General features: G+C 45.2%; 1 long non-coding RNA gene across 2 annotated transcripts; it reads right to left on the bottom strand.

The window, feature by feature from the left end:
- Positions 1 to 269: 269 nt before the first annotated feature.
- LOC134761133 (uncharacterized) lies at positions 270 to 19,445 on the bottom strand. Of its 2 annotated transcripts, none has more exons than XR_010139420.1 (2): positions 19,186 to 19,445; positions 270 to 451 (listed from the first exon to the last, which is right to left on the bottom strand). It is a non-coding gene; the product is annotated as an uncharacterized LOC134761133 (long non-coding RNA). The 2 variants fall into 2 exon arrangements; XR_010139419.1 differs by having other exon boundaries at positions 19,200 to 19,410.
- Between the last annotated feature and the right edge of the window lie 3,373 nt (positions 19,446 to 22,818).

Genomic DNA, 22,818 nt, shown 5'->3' with positions numbered 1-22,818 from the left:
CCGCCTCCTGGGTTCAAGGGATTCTCCTGCTTCAGCCTCCTGGGTATCTGGGATTAGAGGAGTGTCAGGCTGGCCTTGAACTCCTGACCGCAAGTGAACCACCCGCCTCGGCCTCCCAGAGTGTTGGGATTACAGGCGTGAGCCACCACGCCTGGCCGCAATTTTTTCTTGTAATTTAAACGTGACTACCTCCCCATCTAGAGTGAGCCTTGCTCAGAATTTACATTGTTTTTAAATAATCTTTTAAAAACACTAGGTCGTCTGTGCCATACATAGAATCATTCTTTAATTATTGATCTAATATGTCTGAAGCACTTCACAGGTGCCAAGCACTGTTCTAGGTAACAGGGATACAGAGGAGGACCAGGCAGCCAGGACTTTTCTTTCGTGGAGCTCACATTTCCGTCGGGGAGCAACAGTCAACAAGAAAACATCTTTTTCCAACAAGAAACTATAGGTAAAAAGAAAAGAAAAAGAAAAATATCACACAGTCATAAATGCAGTGTAGATGGAGTAGACTATGTGGGTTCCTCCTTCACTCAATCCATTCCCTCCTGCAAAACGGAAAAAGGAAGTCAAGGCCGGTGCGGTGGCTCACGCCTGTAATCCCAGCACTTTGGGAGGCGGAGGCCAGCGGGTCACGAGATCAGGAGATCGAGAGCATCCTGGCGAACACTGTGAAACCCCGTCTCTACTAAAAATACAAAAAATTAACTGGGCGTGGTGGCACGTGCCTATAGTCCCAGCTACTCGGGAGGCTGAGGCAGGAGAATAGCTTGAACCCGGAAGGTAGAGGCTGCAGTGAGCCGAGATTGTGCCACTGCACTCCAGCCCGGGCGACAGAGACTTTGTCTTAAAAAAAGAAAAAATAAATAAATTAAATAAATAACATAAAGGAAGTCAAGGAAGAAAAAATATTTCAGCCTGATAAAGCCACTGTATGCAAATATCAGGGTCTTACATCCAAGACAACTGCATGAGCAAGCACGTTTTATAGCATTATATGCTCAATAAGGTTTATTTTTAAGATCCAGCTTTCACCGTTTTTCATTTTCTTGGTCCATTCCTATGCCTGGCCCCACTTTCTTCAAAAGGTGGATGAGGTGTCACCCTAGGGAGAAGGAACCAGGAGTGATGAGTTTTTCTGCTGCTTTCGCTCCCTGTGGTTCAAGCCTTTCATCCGGCGCTGAGCCTAACTCTTCCCTTAGGACTGCTGAGTGGGGCTTAACTGGCCGTGTGTGTAGAACACCTCCCTGCCCAGCTATCACTGACACTGACAGCCAAAAAGACCCTCAGAAATCAGGATACATTCGTCGTTGTTCCTTTCCCCAGTTTTCTCATTTGTGAAATGGGACATTAATACCTGTTTCCACTGGGCCAGGGTAAGGAGGAAGTTAGATACCATATGCATAGGACAGCATCTGTCATGGAGTAAGTGTTCAATATGTGAAAGTTTTTTTAAAAAGTCTTTTGCCAGCCGGGCGTGGTGGCTCACGCCTGTAATCCCAGCACTTTGGGAGGCTGAGGTGGGTGGATCACCTGAGGTCAGGAGTTCAAGACCAGCCTGGCCAACATGGTGAAATCCCGTCTCTACTAAAAATATAAAATTAGCCAGGCGTGGTGGTGCATGCCTGCAATCCTGGATACTTGGGAGGCTGAGGCAGGAGAATTGCTTGAACCCGGGAGGCGGAGGTTGCAGTGAGCTGAGACTGCACCACTGCACTCCAGCCTGGGCAACAAGAGCAAAACTCCATCTCAAAAAAAAAAAAAAAAGAAAAGATCTGTATTTTATAATATTTTGAGTGACTGGACTAACACCTACAGGACGAGATATTATGGAGACACAAGTGAAGTCCACGACTTGCATTAAGAAATGCCAACAGCAAGAGCACAGGACAGGAAAGAGTTAACCTAAAAAACAACGTGAAACAGACAGAGGGCATCGAATTGGCAGCAGTTGCAGTGTGAACACGCTGTGGACTGGCTGCCCGGAAAGCTAATGTAAGCCTATGCTGCATTAATTGAGGGTTAGTGCTCAGCTCGGGGAAAGGAATGTCTCCATTTTACACCGTCCTGATCAGATCCTGTCTGGAGCCATGTTTTCTTCCAGGAGCCTCATTTTAAAAGATGTTGACAAATGAGTGTGTCCCACAGAGAGTGACCATGTCACACGAGAATCCTTTGCAAGAAGTGATGAGATTTTTGCCTGGAAAAGGCAAAAGTTAAAAGATTGCTCTTAAAGCTCTTTAGTTCTTTAAAGATCTTTCACGTAGAAGAATATATTAGTACTTCTAGAGGGAAAAACTAGGCACAGTTATTGCAAATTTAGGGAGCAGCTGTCACCTCAAGAAAAGATAGAACTTTCTGGCCGGGCGCAGTGGCTCACGCCTGTAATCTCAGCACTTTGGGAGGCCAAGGAGGGTGGATCACTTGAGGTCAGGAGTTTGAGACCAGCCTGGCCAATATGGTGAAACCCCCATCTCTACTAAAAATCCAAAAATTAGCCCGGTGTGGTGGTGTGCACCTGTAATTCCAGCTAGTCGGGAGGCTGAGGCAGGAGAATCACTTCAACCCAGGAGACAGAGGTTGCAGCAAGCCCAGATCACGCCATTGCACACTCTAGCCTGGGGGACAAGCATAAAACTCTACCTCAAAAAAAAAAAAAAAAAAAAGCAGAAGAGAAAAGAAAAGACAGAACTCTCTGAAGATCAAAACCGCCAGCAATGGGAAGGGTGACTTTGTGAAGCAGTGACCCAGCTGTCCCTACAGCAGCCCAGCGAGGCGCCAGAGAGGAGGTTAACCATCAGCGTTTTCAAGCTGCCTTCTGTGGAGCAGCATCCTGGGGAGCTAGGGTTGGGGTAGGGTGTAAAAGTGGTCATTGTTCCTGAGTGATAAAAAGAATAAGGAGGTGGGAACTGGACTCCTAATTTATCCACAGCAGCTCAATTCTTACGTGTTTAAGTTTTTCCCATTTCAGAGTTCCATTTGAGATCTTCATTAAGGGTTCTGCTGCGAAAATCAAACTTGCAAACCACCAGAGATGACGGCTTTCTTCACTATCTCTTTTCTTTTTTGAGATGGAGTCTTGCTCTGTCACCCAGGCTGGAGTGCAATGGCGTGATCTTGGCTCATTGCAACCTCTGCCTCCCAGGTTCAAGCAATTCTCCTGCCTCAGCCTCCCGAGTAGCTGGGATTACAGGCGTGTGCCACCACGCCTGGCTAATTTTTGTATTTTTAGTAGAGATAGAGTTTCACCACCTTGGCCAGGCTGGTCTCGAACTCCTGACCTCAGGTGATCCGCCCACCTCGGCCTCCCAAAGTGCTGGGATTACAGGTGTGAGCCACTGCACCCGGCCTCTTCACCGTCTCTGGTGGACACAACGCCCCATCTCTTAGGTGCCTGATTCTCAGACAGGACTCAGGAGCAGAGACCAGATAAATCTCAGATTTGTCTGAGCTTATTTACTTCTGGAGTTTTCTAAATAGCTCCTCTCTTCTCTGGGGTGGGTTGCTTTTTTTTTTTTTTTTTTTAAGGCAGTTTTTTCAATCTTTTGGGTAGTAGCTCTTGAGTCTGTAAAGCCTGGTAATTTTCTAGAGGTAACTGGCATTAACCGTCAAGACTCTCCTCACATGCTCCCTTCCCACTCTGGCACCCTCCTCCCACAGGCCTTCCTCCCGTCCTGCCACTTCCATCAGTCTCTTCCTCTGGCAGCCAAGGGTTGCCTCTCCAAGTGGTCCCAGGAGAGAAATCCTAGGGCCACGTATCAGTCAGAACACTAGTCCTGGACACCTGTGTTTCTCCTGCCCACAGGCAGACCCTCCGGGAGACCCTTGACCAGCGCAGGCCCTTTGGGGGTAGCTCGCCAAGTAGGACCCCTCCCTGCCAGCTGGGGCTTCCCAGCTCCCCACGCTTGAGTTCTCCTACCTAAAATCTTCTTAGGATTACTCTTAACAGCTGCAGTCCTCTCTGCTTGCTTTAAGCCTCCCGAGACTCGTTGTTGCAAAAGTCTTTCTGTGCTGGAGACACAAACTTTGAATCTCTACTCAAGCTAGTGGTTCTTAGACTTCAGCATGAACCAAACTCACCTGTAGGACTTACGATAGCGCAGATTGCTGAGTTCCACCTCCAGAATTTCTGATTCAGTAAGTCTGGGGCGGAGCCTAAGAATTTGCATTTCTTTTCCTTTTTTTTTTTAAATTTGTTTGAGAGGGAGTCTCGCTCTTGTCACCCAGCCTGGAGTGCAGTGGCACAATCTCAGCTCACTGCAACTCCCACCTCCCAGGTTTAAGCAATTATCCTGTCTCAGCCTCCTGAGTAGCTGGGATTACAGATGTGCGCCACCACGCCTGGCTAATTTTTATATTTTTAGTAGGGACGGGGTTTTGCCATGTTGGCCAGGCTGGTCTTGAACTCCTGACCTCAGGTGATCCACCTGCCTTGGCCTCCCAAAGTGCTGGGATTACAGGTGTGAGCCACTGCGCCTGGCCAAGAAATTACATTTCTAACAAGCCCCCAGACCACACTTTGAGAAGCGCTGTGCAAGCCTTCTGCTTTCCTTCACTGCTGCTGTGGGTATTGATGTTCCAACCCACAATTCCCTTTTGCTCATATTAGCTTCAGTATATTCCAGTGTCTCTCTGCTTATAGGCTTTTTGTAATAATCTTATTTCTATGGAATTCTGATATACTATAGCCTTTTTTTTTTTTTTTTTTTTGAGACGGAGTCTCGCTCTGTCGCCCAGGCTGGAGTGCAGTGGCGTGATCTCGGCTCACTGCAAGCTCCGCCTCCCGGGTTCACACCATTCTCCTGCCTCAGCCTCCCGAGTAGCTGGGACTACAGGCGCCCGCCACCACGCCCAGCTAATTTTTTGTATTTTTAGTAGAGATGGGGTTTCACCGTGTTAGCCAGGATGGTCTCGATCTCCTGACCTCGTGATCCGCCCACCTTGGCCTCCCAATATACTATAGCCGTCTATTTTAACTTTCCTACAACCACTGGCTCTGTGGGCCAGGGTTTCACCCTCACACAGGTGCTATGCACTTAGAAGGCATTCTCTCTTTTTTTTTTTTTTTTTTTTTTGAGACAGAGTTTCGCTCTTGTTGCCCAGGCTGGAGTGCAGTGGCACGATCTCAGCTCACCGCAACCTCCGCCTCCGCCTCCGCCTCCGCCTCCCGGGTTCAAGTGATTCTCCTGCCTCAGCCTCCTGAGTAGCTAGGATTACAGGCACACACCACTACACCTGGCTAATTTTGTATTTTAGTAGAGGCGGGGTTTCTCCATGTTGGTCAGGCTGGTCTCGAACTCCCAACCTCAGGTGATCCGCCGCCTTGGCCACCCAAAGTGCTGGGATTATAGGCGTGAGCCACCGCGCCTGGCCTAGAAGGCATTCTTGCTGAAGAAATTCGGTGGAGGGAAGGATTCATGCCGGCTGGAGCAACTGGGAAAGCTTCACAAAAGGAGTTGGAGTTGAGTGTGTCCTCAAAGGAAGATTTGTCTGTGTAGAAGGGAGAGGAAAGAGCATTCCTGACAATGGCCTCTGAACATAGGAGCATTTATTGGGATGACACGGAGGAACAGACTCACACTGGAACACACGTCTCTTCAGTGAGGTGGTGAAATACACCATGGGAAGGAGCCTGTCTGTGCCAGAACTATTATAACCTATTAAGTGCAATTAGCCACGCCGTAGCCAAAGGGATGTTGATTTTGCTCAGCAGATTGTTATTCAGGATCCCCAGGGACAGTGGTGCTGTGTGGGCAAAGCAGCGTGGGCAGCAGCAGCAAGGGAATGGGTGTGTTTACTCCCGAAGCCCAGGACAGATAACTCCACTTCTTCTTTCTGTAGAAAGAAGTGTGGCAAGAGCTGACTCGAGGAAGAAGCTTTGCTCAATAGGAAATGAGCTATGATATGAAATGAGGAAGCCCTGCTGGGCTTCAGCTTGATGGTTCTGAATTATAAAGAGAAAAGAATGTGTAAAAAGCGAATATGATCGTGGAAAACTGGAAACACTCCAAATATCCATCAATAAGACATCGGTTAAGTGAATTGCGCAGTGTCCATGCTGCGGCATACTATGAAACCTGTAGGAAGAAGAAGGTAGCACTGGGCACAGTGACCTGGAAATAACTCCTAGCTACGTGGTTAAGTGAGGAAAACAAGCTGCCAAATAGTATACTATAATTCCTTGATTTAAAAAATACATCAGTAAAAACTCTTGAATGAGGCCAGGTGCAGTGGCTCACGCCTGTGATCCCAGCACTTTGGAAGGCCAAGGCAGTCGGATCACCTGAGGGCAGGAGTTTGAGACCAGCCTGACCAACACAGAGAAACCCCGTCTCTACTAAAAATACAAAATTAGCCGGGCATGGTGGCGCATGCCTGTAATCCCAGCTACTCAGGAGGCTGAGGCAGGAGAATCGCTTGAACCTGGTAGGCAGAGGTTGCAGTGAGCTGAGATCACACCATTGCACTCCAGCCTGGGCAACAAGAGCAAAACTCTGTCGCAAAACAAAAACAAAAACAAAACAAAACACTTGAATGATGTTTGCAAAGTGACGTTAACAGTTTGCCTGTGGAAAGAGGAGTGGGGTTAAAGTGGGAGATAGAGAGTTTAAGTGACTTTTTATTTTTTATTTTTAAAATTAAATTTCTGAATGGTTTACATGTTTTCAACATGCAATTGAAATAAATTCCAGCTAATGTGTACTCAGTGCCAGACACTGCTCTAGGTGTTTCAGGCCTGTTATTTAATCCTCCCAACAAACCTCCGGAGATAGGTATTATTAATCTCCCCCATTGTGCAAATTAGAAAACTGAGGCCCGGAGCAGTGAAGCAGCCTGTCCAAGGTCACACGGTCATAAGTGGGAGAGCTGAGATTTGAACCCACGTCATGTGGCTCCAGCATCTATGCACTGACCCTCGACCCTCTCACTGCTATAGCCCTCGATGGGCCATGTTGGTCCATGGGATGGTAACTGTAACTGTAATAAGATTCCAGTAAAAACCACACAAAAACTATGTGCATAGAAAAAGCAATGGGAGTCTCTATAGATGTCCCTTTAAAACATGGATCCAAAGAGTCACTCTGAATTCCAGCTCAGACAGGCTAATTCAGGCATGAAATATAGTGATTTCAGAACACAAGGAAAGCCTCGCTTCTCCCTCCTACCCCAAACTGTTGGTTAACATTTCTTGAACAAGGACTAACTGTTTTTACCACCCAAATACAGATCAGGCTTAATATGTGAATATTTCTAGACAAGGCGTAACTATCTCAAATTTAACTGTGTACATCTCTGATTTAATATTATCAAGGTGTAAATAGCAATCACATACAAAAAGCAGGTTGTGATAGGAGATGGGGAAAAGGCAGGAAGGAGGGACTCAGAGCATGATAGGGTACATATGGGGAGGGCAGACGGCAGCAGATTATCATATACTAGCTATCAATGATATTTCTTTACAGTGATAGAAGCCTTCCCTTTCATAAGAACTTGCCTATGTATTTACACATTTGATCTTGACAACTTATGAACTAGAGAAGACAGATTTCTTCATTTTATTGATAGAGAAAACCAGGCTCCAGGAGGCTGTGACTTGGTAAATTACCAAGTTGGAACCAGAACCCAAAACTCCTGATTCTCCCTCGAGGATTCTTGAATTACACCCAGACACTTCAGCCACATCACGACTTCACCCAGGATTAGGCCTAAGTCAGCATCAGTGTAAGATAATGTAGCAGACAAAAGCTCCAGAGGTTAAAGGGAGCAATAGGACCCTGGCCAGGACCCACTAAAGAACATCCAGGTGGAAGGACAGAGGAAGAGCCCAGGTCCACATAGGGGGTGCCAAGGTCACAGGCTGGGGGAATGGCCCCAGCGCTGACACCAAGCAGCTAGGAAACAGGGCAGAAGTTTTGATTGTGGCATCTATCTGCCAGGACTTTGCTCCCGCCACTTCTCCCATGCTGCTCCCATTTCTAGAATCTTCCTCCTATTTCTTTCCCTTCATTCTTTGCTTTCCTCTCCCACTCCAGCTCCAAACTCACATTTGCAGTTGTATAAAGGGAGGGAAATACATGAACTTTTAGAAATAAAATTTGTCTTACCAATGAGATTGGAACTGTAATCCTATTATCTTAAACTCAATTTAAACCCCTACTAAATCTTTGAACCTTTTCTACTTTGTCACCTGGTTAGAATGGGTGAAGTTCCATTACTCAATTCTTTCATCACTTAATTAAATCCAATTAATCTATTCAGTGCTTTGTTCATTTTTTTTGAGACAGAGTCTTGCTCTGTCGTCCAGGATGGAGTGCAGTGGCACAATCTCGGCTCACTACAACTTCTGCCTCCCGGGTTCAAGCGATTCTCCTGCCTCAGCCTCCCGAGTAGCTGGGATTACAGGCGTGTGCCACCACACTCAGCTAATTTTTGTATTTTTAGTAGAGATGGGGTTTCACCATGTTGGCCAGGCTGGTCTCTAACTCCTGACGTCAGGTGATCCGCCTGCCTCGGCCTCCCAAAGTGCTGGGATTACAGGCCTGAGCCACTGCGCCCGGCCACGTTGTTCAATCTTGAATTCTCTTCATATTCTTTCTATCACTAGTGCTACAGCAGTGCTGGATATTTAAGTGATCTTCAGCCGAATTCTGCATCTCCCACGGCTTTGACTCTGTGATCACCTCCCCTAAAAGTCATGCTGATGACCTGAAGACATGGACATGCTCCACAGTCCATGCGATGTAGAGGAGAAGGAAAACAAGAACAAAACCAAATACCACACACTATCATTCCTCTAGGGTAGGGGTGTCCAATATTTTTTCTTCCCACATTAAAAGAAGAAGAATTGTCTTGGGCCACACATTAAAAAATACACTAACACTAATGATAGCTGATGAGCTAAAAAAAAAAAAGTCACACAAAAAAGCTTACCAATTTGTGTTGAGCTGCATTCAAAGCCACCTGGCCACATGAGGCCCGCAGGCAGCAGGTGGGGACAAGCTTGCTCTAGGGTAAGTGATGACTCCTGGAACTTTCTGCAATGTGTCGTTGGACCACTGATAGTCGTGGGAGGGAGAAAGCACCGAGAAGGCAAGACAATAGACGATTCAAGCGCGGCTGTGCATGACAAGGAAGACGTTGCGTGGTTTTTGTTTTACACTTCGCGCATTTTATTTTGACTCTCGCCACTGCCCACATAGTTCTAAAAATTACCACCAGGGGGCAGAAGGGTGCCAATGTCCATTGTCTCTGCTGCGTTTGGGTTTTCCTTTGCGAATTTCCTCACAGAAGAATTTCTGATCCTATTATGCAGATTAAGAAACCAAGGAGCAGAGTGAAGTAAATGGTAGGCAACCCAGCATTTCGTGAGTGGCAGTGGCAGGAGTTAAACACTGGTTTGGGTAAATCCAAGGACTAGGCACTTTCAGAGCTCACCTGAGTTTAAAAACATTTTACAACCCTCTTTGATTAAATGCAATACATTAAGAAAACTTCAAACAGGCTGGGCACGGTGGCTCACGCCTGTGATCACAACACTTTGGGAGGCCGAGGCAGGCGGATCACCTGAGGTCAGGAGTTCGAGACCAACCTGGCCACCGTGGTGAAACCCCATCTCTACTAAAAATACAAAAATGCAGGCATTGTGGTGAACACCTGTAATCCCAGCCACTCAGGAGGCTGAGGCAGGAGAATCGCTTGAACCCGGGAGATAGAGGTTGCAGTGAGCCGAGATCGCGCCATTATACTCCAGCCTGGGCGACAGAGCAAGACTCCATCTCAAACAAAAACAAAACACTTCAAACAATGTTACTGTAACTCCTATTTTCCTGTTTTGTGTTTCACTTATCACCAATTTTTGTCACTCATAGTCTTTTCAGCTCTGTGTCCATTGTAAAAGACAGGGCCTTGCCCCTTTCCACTAATATCGACTTTATGTCCCTCCATTAAGAAAACCTTGGCCAGGCACGGTGGCTCACGCCTGTAATCCCAGCGCTTTGGGAGGCCGAGGCGGGTGGATCACGAGGTCAGGAGATCGAGATCAACCTGGCCAACATGGTGAAACCCCATCTCTACTGAAAATACAAAAAATTAGCCAGGCGTGGTGGCAGGTGCATGTAGTCCCAGCTACTGGGGAGGCTGAGGCAGGAGAATCACTTGAACCCAGAAGGCGGAGTGTTGTGGGAAGCCAAGGACCCCAAACGGAGGGACCGGCTGAAGCCATGACAGAAGAACGTGGATTGTGAAGATTTTATGGACATTTATTAGTTCCCTGAAGGGGGTGGGTCGCCCCTTCACAGCTGTGGGTGTTTCTCGTTGGGTGGAACGAGAGACTTGGAAAAGGAAAAGACACAAAGTGAAGAGAAAGAAATAAGGGGACCCAGGGGACCAGCGTTCAGCAGATGGAGGATCCCACTGGCTTCTGAGTTCCCTTAGTATTTATTGATTATTTGTCGGTGTTTTTTAGAGAGGGGGATGTGTCATGGTCACAAGACAATAGTGGGGAGAGGGTCAGCAGACAAACACGTGAACAAAGGCCTTTGCATCATAGACAAGGTAAAGAATCAAGTGCTGTGCTTTAGAAATGCATAGACATAAACATTTCAATGCTTTGTTAAGCAGTACTGCCGCCCACATGTCTCACCTCCAGCCCTAAGGCAGTTTTTCCCTATCTCAGTAGATGGAACGTACAATCGGGTTTTATACCGAGACATTCCATTGCCCAGGGACAGGCAGGAGACAGATGCCTTTGTCTTGTCTCAACTGCAAGAGGTATGCCTTCCTCTTATACTAATCCTCCTCAGCACAGACCCTTTACGGGTGTCGGGCTGGGGGACGGTCAGGTCTTTCCCTTCCCACGAGGCCATATTTCAGACTATCACATGGGGAGAAACCTTGGACAATACCTGGCTTTCCTAGGCAGAGGTCCCTGCGGCCTTCCGCAGTTTTTGTGTCCCTGGGTACTTGAGATTAGGGAGTGGTGATGACTCTTAAGGAGCATGCTGCCTTCAAGCATTTGTTTAACAAAGCACATCTTGCACAACCCTTAATCCATTTAACCTTGAGTTTGACACAGCACATGTTTTAGAGAGCACGGGGTTGGGGGTAAGGTCACAGATTAACAGCATCTCAAGGCGGAAGAATTTTTCTTAATACAGAACAAAATGGAGTCTCTTATGTCTACTTCTTTCTATACAGACATATTAACAATCTGATCTCTCTTGCTTTTCCCCACAGTTCCCCAAATTAATACTTTTGTAATTTCTTATGCCTGTCTTTACTGCAATCTCTAAACATAAATTGTGAAGATTTCATGGACACTTATCACTTCCCCAATCAATACCCTTGTCATTTCCTATGCCTGTCTTTACTTTCATCTCTTAATCCTGTCAGTTGAGGGGATGTATATCGCCTCAGGACTCTGTAATAATTGCATTAACTGCACAAATTGTACAGCATGTGTGTTTGAGCAATATGAAATGTGAGCACCCTGAAAAAAGAACAGGATAACAGCAATTGTTCAGGGAATAAGAGAGATAACCTTAAACTCTGACCGCCAGTGAGCCGGGCGGAAAAGAGCCATATTTCTCTTCTTTCAAAAGCAAATGAGAGAAATATCGCTGAATTCTTTTTCTCAGCATGGGACATCCCTGAGAAAGAGAATACGTGCCTGGAGGTATAGGCTTATAAACAGCCCCCCGAGGTGTGCCTGTCTCTTAGGGTCGAGTCTGCAGAGATGAAATAGACTCCAGTCTCCCATAGCGCTCCCAGGCTTATTAGGAAGAGGAAATTCCCGCCTAATAAATTTTGGTCAGACCGGTTGATCTCAAAACCCTGTCTCCTGATAAGATGTTATCAATGACAATGGTGCCCGAAACTTCATTAGCAATTTTAATTTCGCCTCGGTCTTGTGGTCCTGTGATCTCGCCCTGCCTCCACTTGCCTTGTGATATTCTATTACCCTGTTAAGTACTTGATGTCTGTCACCCACACCTATTCGCACACTCCCTCCCCTTTTGAAACTCCCTAATAAAAACTTGCTGTTTTGCAGCTTGTGGGGCATCACGGAACCTACCGACATGTGATGTCTCCACCGGACGCCCAGCTTTAAAATTTCTGTCTTTTGTACTCTTTATTTCTGTCCCTTTATTTCTCAAGCCGGCCGACGCTTAGTGAAACTAGAAAAGAACCTATGTGATTATCGGGACAGGTCCCCCGGTAGCGGAGGTTGCAGTGAGCCGAGATCGCGCCACTGCACTCCAGCCTGGGTGACAGAGGGAGACTCTGTCTCAAAAAAAAAAAAAAAAGAAAGAAAAAGAAAAGAAAAGAAAACCTTTCTGGGCCAGGCACAGTGGCTCATGCCTGTAATCTCAGCTGATGCGGGCAGATCACCCAAGGTCGGGAGTTCGAGACTGGCCTGACCAACATGGAGAAACCCCATCTCTACTGAAAATACAAAAAAATTAGCCAGGAGTGGTGACTGGCGCCTGTAATCCCAGCTACTGCGGAGGCTGAGGCAGGAGAATTGCTTGAACCTGGAAGGTGGAGGTTGCAGTGAGCCGAGATCATGCCATTGCACTCCAGCCTGGACAACAGAGCAAGACTCTGTTTCAAAAAAAAAAAGTCTTGGCCCTTTGAGTTTGACAAGAGGCTAGCTGCATCCTCACTGGAGACTAGCATTTCATTTGTGTCAAGTGAAATGGAGTAGCACCGAAAAGGTCGGAGATCTGGGGCTTCGTCAAGTACACAGAACACATTTGAAAACTGTTTCTGTACCTGCCTGATAGTAAACATGATGTGCAAACGGCCCTATCTGGGCTGAGACTTGCTTCCATCGTGCCATGATGTTGTGGGTGAGGACATCTGTGGACCTCATCTGTTACCTACCAACTATTATAAACGGACAAATTGACTTAGGTTGGTTTCACAGTATTTCGTTTACATCCCACTTCAGAGAAAATCCCTCCAGCAAATATACCTGCATCTCCTTCCTTCCTCCGTGAGGGAAAAGTCCAGGTGTGGGAGTGGGGGAAGAGTCACTTCTGTCCTCTCTCCAGGTTTCCCACTAGCTGGAGGAAACATCTCCCTCCTTTCTTTAATTTACAGGTTCGTTTCCTGAGGCTCCTTTCTGGCTTTCTCACAGAGAGTAGCGTATTTTCCACACAATGTGTGTTTGCTAATAAAGAGACCTGCAAATTTTTCCAAGCTAGATAGTAACACATAGACAATTCACTTTTTGAAAACGGCTGATACAAAATGTGTAAAGCAACAATGTCCTTTAAAATATACGGGCTGGGCACGGTGGCTCACACCTGTAATCCCAGCACTTTGGGAGGCTGAGGTGGGCGGATCACCTGAGGTCTGGAGTTCGAGACCAGCCTGACCAACATGGTGAAACTCCGTCTCTACTAAAAATACAAAATTAGCCAGGCATGGTGGTGCATGCCTGTAATCCCAGATACTCAGGAAGCTGAGGCAGGAGAATTGCTTGAACCTGGGAGGCGGAGGTTGCGGTGAGCCGAGATTGTGCCATTGCACTCCAGCCTGGGCAACAAGAATGAAACTCCATCTCAAAAAAAAAAAAAAAAGATAAAATTGCAAAGAAAAAAAATCTATGTCATCATTATAGGGTGGTAACTTTTACGCTTATCTTTCTTTCTAAGGAGATTCTAAGTCCTGAAGAGTCAGTCTCAGACATTACGATCCCCGCCCTCACGTGCTTTGGACCAGGCTTTCGTCATATGCTGTCTACAGTATTATTATTGTCTAGATTGGTTGCTATTATTCCATAGTCATTTTTATTTAACGGAGGTACAGCAAAGTGCATCAATTTTAAGTGTACAGTTCAATGAATGTTGACATAGGTGTACACCCCTGTGGGTACCAGCACACATCTCCAGCACCTCCAAAAGGCTGCCTCATCCACTTCCTTGTCAATACCAAACCCCCAAAAGGGTGAACCACTGTAACTTCTACCACCTTAGATTGCTTTCATCATCTTCAATGTAATTGAATAAAACAGTATATACTTGGCCGGGCGTGGTGGCTCACACTTGTAATCCCAGCACTTTGGGAGGCAGAGGCGGGTGGATCACGAGGTCAGGAGTTCAAGACCAGCCTGGCCAAGATGCTGAAACCCCGTCTCTACCAAAAATACAAAAACAAAAAAACAAAAACAGTATATACTTTTTGGCATCTGGTTTCTCTGCTCAACATGGGGCAGTGAGATTCATTGACTCTGTGGCATAAAATGGTACTTCCTCTTTTGTATTGCTGTGTGGTATTTCTATATATGAATATATTACAATTTGGTGATTCAGACCTCTGTGGATGGACTTTTAGGTGGTTGTCAGTTTTTGATTACTGTGATAAAGCTGCTAAAAGTGTGTACATGTCTTTTGGGGGATTCATTTTCCTTGGATAAGTACTAGGAATGGAATTTCTGGGTGTTAGTATAAATGGTGTCTTAAAGATTTTTATTTTCTAGTTGATTGTAGAAGCATGTACAAATACAGTTGGTTTTTGTATACTGACCGTCCTTCTAGCAACTTGCTAAATTCATTTGTGAAATCTCATCATTTATTTGCAGATTCTTTCAGACTTTCTATGTATATTGTCATGTCATTTGTGAATAATGACAGGTTTTTTGGTTTCCAGTTTTTATTCCTTTCCCCCCTTTCTTGATAGTAATGGCTAGAACCTCCAGTACACTGTTGGGTATTGGTGGTGATGGTACATATCATTGCCATGTTTCTGATGTCAGGGGGAAGTATACAATATTTCAGCATTCAGTTTGATGATACCTATACCTAATTAAAATGTTCTTGTGTTTTAGAATAATTTCAGAGTCACAGAAAAGTTCAGAGTCACAGAAAAGTTCTGCAAAAAGTGCTTTTTGCAGATGGGTACTATTTTTGCAGTATTTCGCAAAAATCTTTTGCAGGTTGATACTATTATTATTATTATTATTTGAGATGGAGTCTTGCTCTGTTGCCCAGGCTGGAGTTCAGTGGCATGATCTCGGCTCACTGCAACCTCTGCCTCCTGGGTTCAAGTGATTCTCCTGCCTCAGCCTCCTGAGTAGCTGGGATTACAGGTGCCCACCACCACGCCCGACTAATTTTCGTATTTTTAGTAGAGACAGGGTTTCACCATCTTGGTCAGGCTGGTCTTGAACTCCTGACCTCATGATCCACCTGCCTCAGCCTCCCAAAGTGCTGGGATTACAGGCATGAGCCACCGCACCTGGCACAGATGGATACTATTTAATGAATTAAAAAATCTTCTATTATTGGTTTCCTGAATGTTATTACGTTTAACAGGTATTGAATTTTTTCAGGTGCTTTTTTGCATATTGAGATGATTACATGATTATTCTTTTAGTCTGTTCATGTAAAATTTGTGTTGATTGACTTTCAAATGTTATACTAATCTTGCATTACTAGAATAAACCTGGCATTACTGAGCAAAGTGTGAAATCTTTTTTGGGTATATTGCCAGATTTGCTTTGTTAATATTTTGTTGAGGATATTTATATCCAAGCTCATTAAAGAGGTTGTCCAACAATTTTCTCTTTTTGCAATGTCTGTTTTTGAGTCTCGATATCAGGATTTTGTCCACCTCATGAAACACGTTGGAATATATTATCTTTTCCTTTTTTTTTTTTTTGAGACAGAGTCTTGCTCTGTCGCCCAGGCTGGAGTGCAGTGGCGCGATCTCAGCTCACTGCAACCTCCGTCTCCCAGGTTCAAGCAATTCTCCTACCTCAGCCTTCCGAGTAGCTGGGATTATAGACATGAGCCACCATACCTAGCTAATTTTTGTATTTTTAGGAGAGATGGGGTTTCACCATGTTGGTCATGAACCTCTATTGTTTTAAAAAATTTTTGAAGAATATTAATATTTTTCTTTCTTCAATATTTTGAGCAATTCACTAGTAAAGCCATCTGGACATGGAGTTTTCTTTGTAGGACGGTTTTAATTACAAATCCAACTTACAGGACTATTCAGATTTTATTCTTTCTTCTCATCTCATATTTATTTACTTGTATTTTCCAAAGACTTTGCTGATTTCATCTAAACTATTCAAATTATTGCACAAAGATAGTTACAACATCTTATTATCTTCTTATTGTTGTAGGGTCTGTAGCAATATTCTCATTTTAATTCCTGACATTGGTAATTCATTTTTTCCTCTTGAGAGTTTACTAAAAATTTTTTTGTTTTAGAATAATTTCAGAGTCACAGAAAAGTTCTGAAGATACTACAAAATGCTTCCATATACCTCTCACCCAATTTGTTTATCCAATACATTTGTCAAAACTAAGAAAACAACATTGATATGTTGCTATTAATAAACTCCAGACTTTACTCATAGTTCACCAGATATTTTCATTAGTGATCTTTGTTTCTTCCAGGATCCAATCCAGAATACTGTATTGTGATTAGTTCTTACTTTCTTAGGCTTTCCTTGTATTTCATGACCTTGACAGTTTTGAAGAGGACTGGTCAGATATTTTGTAGAATGTACTTCATATTGGGTTGTCTTGTATTTTTCTCATTATAGGACTGGGGTGATGGGTTATTGGAAAGAATACCAGAGGTGATGTGCCCTTCTCATCACATCATATCAAGGGGTACATACTACTTACATAACACCATTGGTGATGTTAACCTTGATCACTCGGTTCAAGTAGTATCAGCCAGGTTGCTTTACTGTGACGTTACTATTTTTGCCTCTCCATATTTTATTTTTTGGAACTACGTCACTAAGTCCAACCACACTCAAAAGTTGAGGGAGGGCAGCAGAGGAGGGTAAGATTCACTTCCTAGAATGGAAAGAATCTACACACATTATTTATAATTCTTTTTTCCCACTTATTAATTTATTCAGACATTTATTTACATCAGTATGGATGGATACAGAGCAAAACAGGAAAGGGTGGAGAATGGATCTGAAAGTAAAGAGGCAACTGACTGGCACTAGGGCTAAGCCAATATTACTTGTTTTCTAGTTTCTTTGAGATTCTGAGCCCAGAGTCTGGACTAATGTGTCTGTTGGATGATTAGATATGTGGCAAATTGATGTTCTGTGTCATCCAGCTTTGAGACTAAGAACAGAAATGGCCTATTGTGTTATAGTATATGGCAAATGCATGGGTGACACAGGAAGAGAAACTGATTCCTCTTTCAGGAGCACATTAAATTAAGAAAAATGAAGACACAGAAAACAGCTTATATGATACATATGCCACACACCCTTCTTGTCATTGTCCAAATGTAGCAGAGAACCTCGACCCAGTGCTGACGGGAGTAGTTCAGTACTCAGCTCTCAGGATACTGGGGGGAGTCAAGAACAGTGGAGGGGTGGGGGATGGAAGTGAAGAAAAGTAACTTGTAAGTGACAACCAATGAATTAAAAATATAGCTTTGTATGTATCCCCAGAGCTAAGCAGTGCCTGGCACAGAGCAGTAGCTTGGTAAATATTTGCTGAATAAATGAAGGTCTTAGGGATTTGCTCAAACAAGGAGAAAGATTTCTGTGTATTTGGACTTTAAATAAGCCTCAAGCAAATAAATGCATCTTTCTAGAAGTGAACAGACCTAAAAGGTTTATGATGTTGAAATCATGAGGGAAGACCGAGCTGTAATTCCCTGATTAGGACATCAGATTTGAGGATGTGGGGGTGGGTAGTGAAGCTCTAGTTGATTGATACCAAGAAACCAGTGGGCAGTTCCCAAGCAGAGTGCCCTTTGTCAGCTTAGTAACATCTAAACTTGTCCTGATGTTGCTGTCAGCTGGCTTGAGGGGTGGGGGGCAGATTCCAGCCTATTTTAGGGGTGTTAGGAAAGAGATTCCTGGTCAGTATCTCACAGGTAGGTGCTGGAACCTGGATGAGAAAGAGAGCTGAGACATACCCATCTTAGAAGGCTATTGGACTTTGTGGCTATGAGTTAGCTGAAACCCTCAGAGACAACAAACAAAATCCATATAGGTGTTCTCACAGACTGGAAGCTCACAGTTATAAACAATCAGATAAAGGTTGTGGGGACAGGAAGGGAAGGCTGCTTCCTCATCATCTCTGGGCCACTGGCAAACCAAACACCTTCACATTGCTCCCTTTCTTAACTAAGCTGACCCCTCCCACTCTTTCTAATTTTATTTACAATCGATATTTTATTTATAAATATTTCTAATATCTGTCTAATTCACCCAGATAATCCAACAGAAAGCTCTTAGAATCATAGAACGTTAGACTTGCAGGAAACTGTAGAAATTATCTAGTTCAACCTCCTTATTTTGTAGGTGAGGAAAGTGAAGCCCAGGAGGGCAATGGTTAGCTCAAGAGAACGTTTCGTTAGAGTCAACCTGAGACTGTAAGCCCAGTGCTAACGCCCAGTCGAAAGCCGTCTCTGTTATTCTGGTGCTGCTCCTCCACCTTGAGTAACCTCAGAGTGGATGCAACAGCCAGACAGCCGGCTGACCTACCTTTCCACCTGCGGAAGCTCAGGAACTGACAGTGGAAAACTTATCAACAACAAAAAATAAAAACGGGGCCGGGCGTGGCGGCTCACGCCTGTAATCCCAGCACTTTGGGAGGCCGAGGCAGGTGAATCACGAGGTCAGGAGATCGAGACCATCCTGGCCAACATGGTGAAACCCCGTCTCTACTAAAAATACAAAAAATTAGCTGGGCGTGGTGGTGGGCGCCTGTAGTCCCAGCTACTCAGGAGGCTGAGGCAGGAGAATGGCGTGAACCCGGGAGGCGAAGCTTGCAGTGAGCTGAGATCGCGCCACTGCACTCCAGCCTGGGGGACAGAGCGAGACTCCATCTCAAAAAAAAAAAAAGGTTGATTTTTAAAAATCATGTATCTAGCAAAAGGCTTCTTGGGATTGGGAAAAACAGTACGTTCCACGGGAAGATAGAAATTGTGAACTGGCAATGACTGGAAGAATTGATACCATTCAACCAGCAACCCTCCCTCTCTTGGTACAAGTTCCCAAAATAGGCTATACTCCATCATCTCAAAAAAGGTGATGAGCCCTGTCATCTACTACCAAAAATTAAACAGGATCTAGAATTTAACATTGAATCCCAGTAACATGGCAACCTAGTAGTAACTCAATATTAAAATGCCCTCTGAGAATGAACAAACCTCACAACATCAAAGCCCACGTACCGCTTAAGTCTTACCAAAGACGCCATGGCGGTCGCCATCTTGGATACCACACGGCGGGAATACAGCTCCCCAAGTGACTGAGTGGTGGAAACCGCAAACGGCCGGGCGGTGGCTCACGCCTGTCATCCCAGCACTTTGGGAGGCCGAAGCGGGTGGATCACCTGAGGTCAGGAGTTTGAGACCAGCCTGGCCATCATGGCCAAACCCCGTCTCTACTAAAAATACAAAAAAATTAGCCGGGCGTGGTGGCGGGCGCCTGTAGTCCCAGCTACTCGGGAGGCTGAGGCAGGAGAATGGCGGGAACCCGGGAGGCGGAGCCTGCAGTGAGCCAAGATCGCGCCACAGCACTCCAGCCTGGGGGACAGAGTGAGACTCTGTCTCAAAACAAGCAAACAAACAAACAAAAAACCCCACAAACTACAAAAGTAAACAACAGTAATTGCAACATTTTTTTTTTTTTGAGACGGAGTCTCGCTCTGTCTCCCAGGCTGGAGTGCACTGGCGCCATCTCGGCTCACTGCAAGCTCCGCCTCCCGGGTTCACGCCATTCTCCTGCCTCAGCCTCCTGAGTAGCTGGGACTACAGGCGCTCGCCACAGCGCCCGGCTAATTTTTTGTATTTTTAGTAGAGATGGGGTTTCACCGTGTTAGCCAGGATGGTCTCCATCTCCTGACCTCGTGATCCGCCCGCCTCGGCCTCCCAAAGTGCTGGGATGACAGGCGTGAGCCACCGCGCCCGGCCAGTAAGTGCAACGTTTTGCAAGGGCTGTGGAGAGATTCACAAGCTAAGAAATCAACATTGGAAAACTAAGCCCCCCAAAAGTTCATTTTTGTTCATGAACTCACAAAAATACACCCAAGAAGGACACTTGAAAATGAAATAAAAAAGGACTGAGTGGGTACAAATTGGGAGAAAAAAAGATTAAATAAGTCAGGAAGGGAAAAGACGATAAATTCAATGATGGGCCAATGGAATTTGATGGCAGGCACCAGAGGCTGAGCTGTTCCAGCAAGTATCAGCTCTTTTCTTCCTTTGAAGCCTGAGAAACAAATTGTGCCTATTTATAAGATTTTAAATGCCAAAAAGAGGAGAGTACTCGAGTTAATAGCCATCGAAAGAAAAAAAAAACTGAGTTGTTACAGTATTTCACTGTTGGTCTAAATAAACTTCAAAAGTATGAACAAGGATGTCCTACCTGCTGGGTGCTGGAGCAGGGCTGACGGGGAGGAGAGTGGCAGACCCAAAATACCCATAGAAAGGTGAATAGCAGCAGAACTGCGCCCGGCATGGGAGCCTCAGTAGAAGCACTAGCAATCAAAAGTATAAAGCACATTTTTAAAAAGACTTTGTACTTTCATACGCAGAATTATATTTCAGCCACTGAATTAATATATGCCACTTTCTTATTTGTGAACACATGCGTTATGCAAAGAGTTCTTTCATTTTTAAACGCAACTTTTTAAAAAAGTATTTGGGGCCGAGTGCAGTGGCTCACGCCTGTAATCCCAGCACTTTGGGAGGCCGAGGTGGGCGGATCACCTGAGGTCAGGAGTTCGAGACCAGCCTGACCAACATGGTGAAACCCTGTCTCTGCTAAAGACACAAAAATTAGCCGGGTGTGGTGGTTCACATCTGTAATCCCAGCATGTTGGGAGGCCGAGGTGGGTGGATCACCTGAGGTCAGGAGTTCGAGATCAGCCTGACCAACGTGGCGAAACCCCATCTCTACTAAAAATACAAAATTAGCCGGGCATGGTGGCGCATGCCTGTAATCCCAGCTCCTCAGGAGGCTGAGGCAGGAGAATCACTTGAACTCGGGAGACGGAGGTCGCAATGAGCCGAGGTCATACCGTTGCACTCCAGCCAGGGAAACAAGAGTGAAACTCCATCTCTCTCTTTATATATATACATACGTACATACATATACATATATACACAAAATATACAAAAAATTAGCCGGACATGGTAGCGGATGCCAGTAGTCCCAGCTACTTGGGAGGCTGAGGTGAGAGGATCGCTTGAGCCCAGGAGTTTCAGGCTGCAGGGAGCTGAGCTCATGCCACTGCACTCCAGCCTGGGTGACAGGGTGAGACCCTGTCTCAAAACACACAAACAAAAACTAAAAATAGGGCTAGCATCTGATCCATCAATCCCACTGCTAGATATATACCCAAAAGAAAGGAAATCTGTATATCGAAGAGATACCTGCCCTCCCATGTTTATTGCAGCACTATTCACAATAGCCAAGATTTGGAAGCAACCTAAGTATCCACCAACAGATGAATGGATAAAGAAACTGGTCCATATAGACAATGGAGTACTATTCAGCCAAGAAAAAGAATGAGATCCTGTCATTTGCTACAGTATGGATGGAACTGGAGGTCATTATGTTAAGTCAAATAAGCCAGGTACAAAAAGACAAACTTCACATGTTTTCATTTATTTGTGGGAGCTAAAAATAGTAAAACAGTCGAATCCCTGAAGATATAGAGTAGAATGATGGTTTCCAGAGGCTGGAAAGGGTGATTGGTCAGAGGGAACTGGGATAGTTAATGGGTACAAAAATATAGTTACAAACAATGGAGCAGGTGCAGTGGCTCACACCTGTAATCCCAGCACTTTGGGAGGCCAAGGTGGGCTGATCACATGAGGTCAGGAGTTCGAGACCAGCCTGACCAACATGGTGAAACCCCATCTCTACTAAAAATACAAAATTAGCCAGGCATGGTAGTGCATGCCTGTCATCCCAGCTACTCGGGAGACTGAGGCAGGAGAATCGTTTGAACCTGGGAGGCAGTGGTTGCAGTGAGCCAAGATCGCGCCATTGCCCTCCAGCCTGGGCAACAGGAGAGAAAATCTGTCTCAAAAAAAAAGAAAAAGAAAAAGAAAAAGAAACAATGGACTGGATGCAGGGGCTTATGCTACTAGCACTGTGGGAAGCCAATATGGGAGAATGATTGAGCCTAGGAGTTCAAGACCATCCTGGGCAACATAGTGAGACGCCATCTCTACAAAAAATAAAAAAAATGGCCGGACTCCGTGGCTCACGCCTGTAAAATCCCAGCACTTTGGGAGGCCGAGGTGGGCAGATTGCCTGAGGTCGGGAGTTTAAGACCAGCCTGGCCAACATGGTGAAACCCTGTCTTTACTAAAAATACAAAAATGAGCCTGGCATGGTGGCGGGTGCCTGTAATCCCAGCTACTCGTGAGACTGAGGCAGGAGAATCGCTTGAACCCAGAAGGCGGAGGTTGCAGTGAGCCGGGATCAAGCCACTGCACGCCAGCCTGGGCGACAGAGTGAGACTCCGTCTCGAAAATAAAAAATATTAGCTGGGCGTGATGGTGCACACCTATAATCCCAGTGCCCAGGAGGCTGAGGTGGGAGAATCATTTGAACCAAGGAAGTTGAGAAAGCAGTGAGCCGAGATCCGGCCACTGTACTTCAGCCTGGATGACAGAGCGAGCCCTGTCTCAGGGGAAAAAAAAATGAATGAATGAATAAAATCTAGTGTTTAATAGCAAAATAGAGTGACTACAGTCAACAGTAATTTACTGTATATTTTTAAATACCTAAAGGAGTATATTTGGATTGTTTGTAACACAAAGAAAAGATAAATGCTTGAGGTAATGGGT

Source organism: Pongo abelii, chromosome 2 (assembly GCF_028885655.2).
Source record: "Pongo abelii isolate AG06213 chromosome 2, NHGRI_mPonAbe1-v2.0_pri, whole genome shotgun sequence".
NCBI lineage: Eukaryota > Metazoa > Chordata > Mammalia > Primates > Hominidae > Pongo > Pongo abelii.
This window is presented reverse-complemented; position numbering and strand designations above follow the sequence as displayed.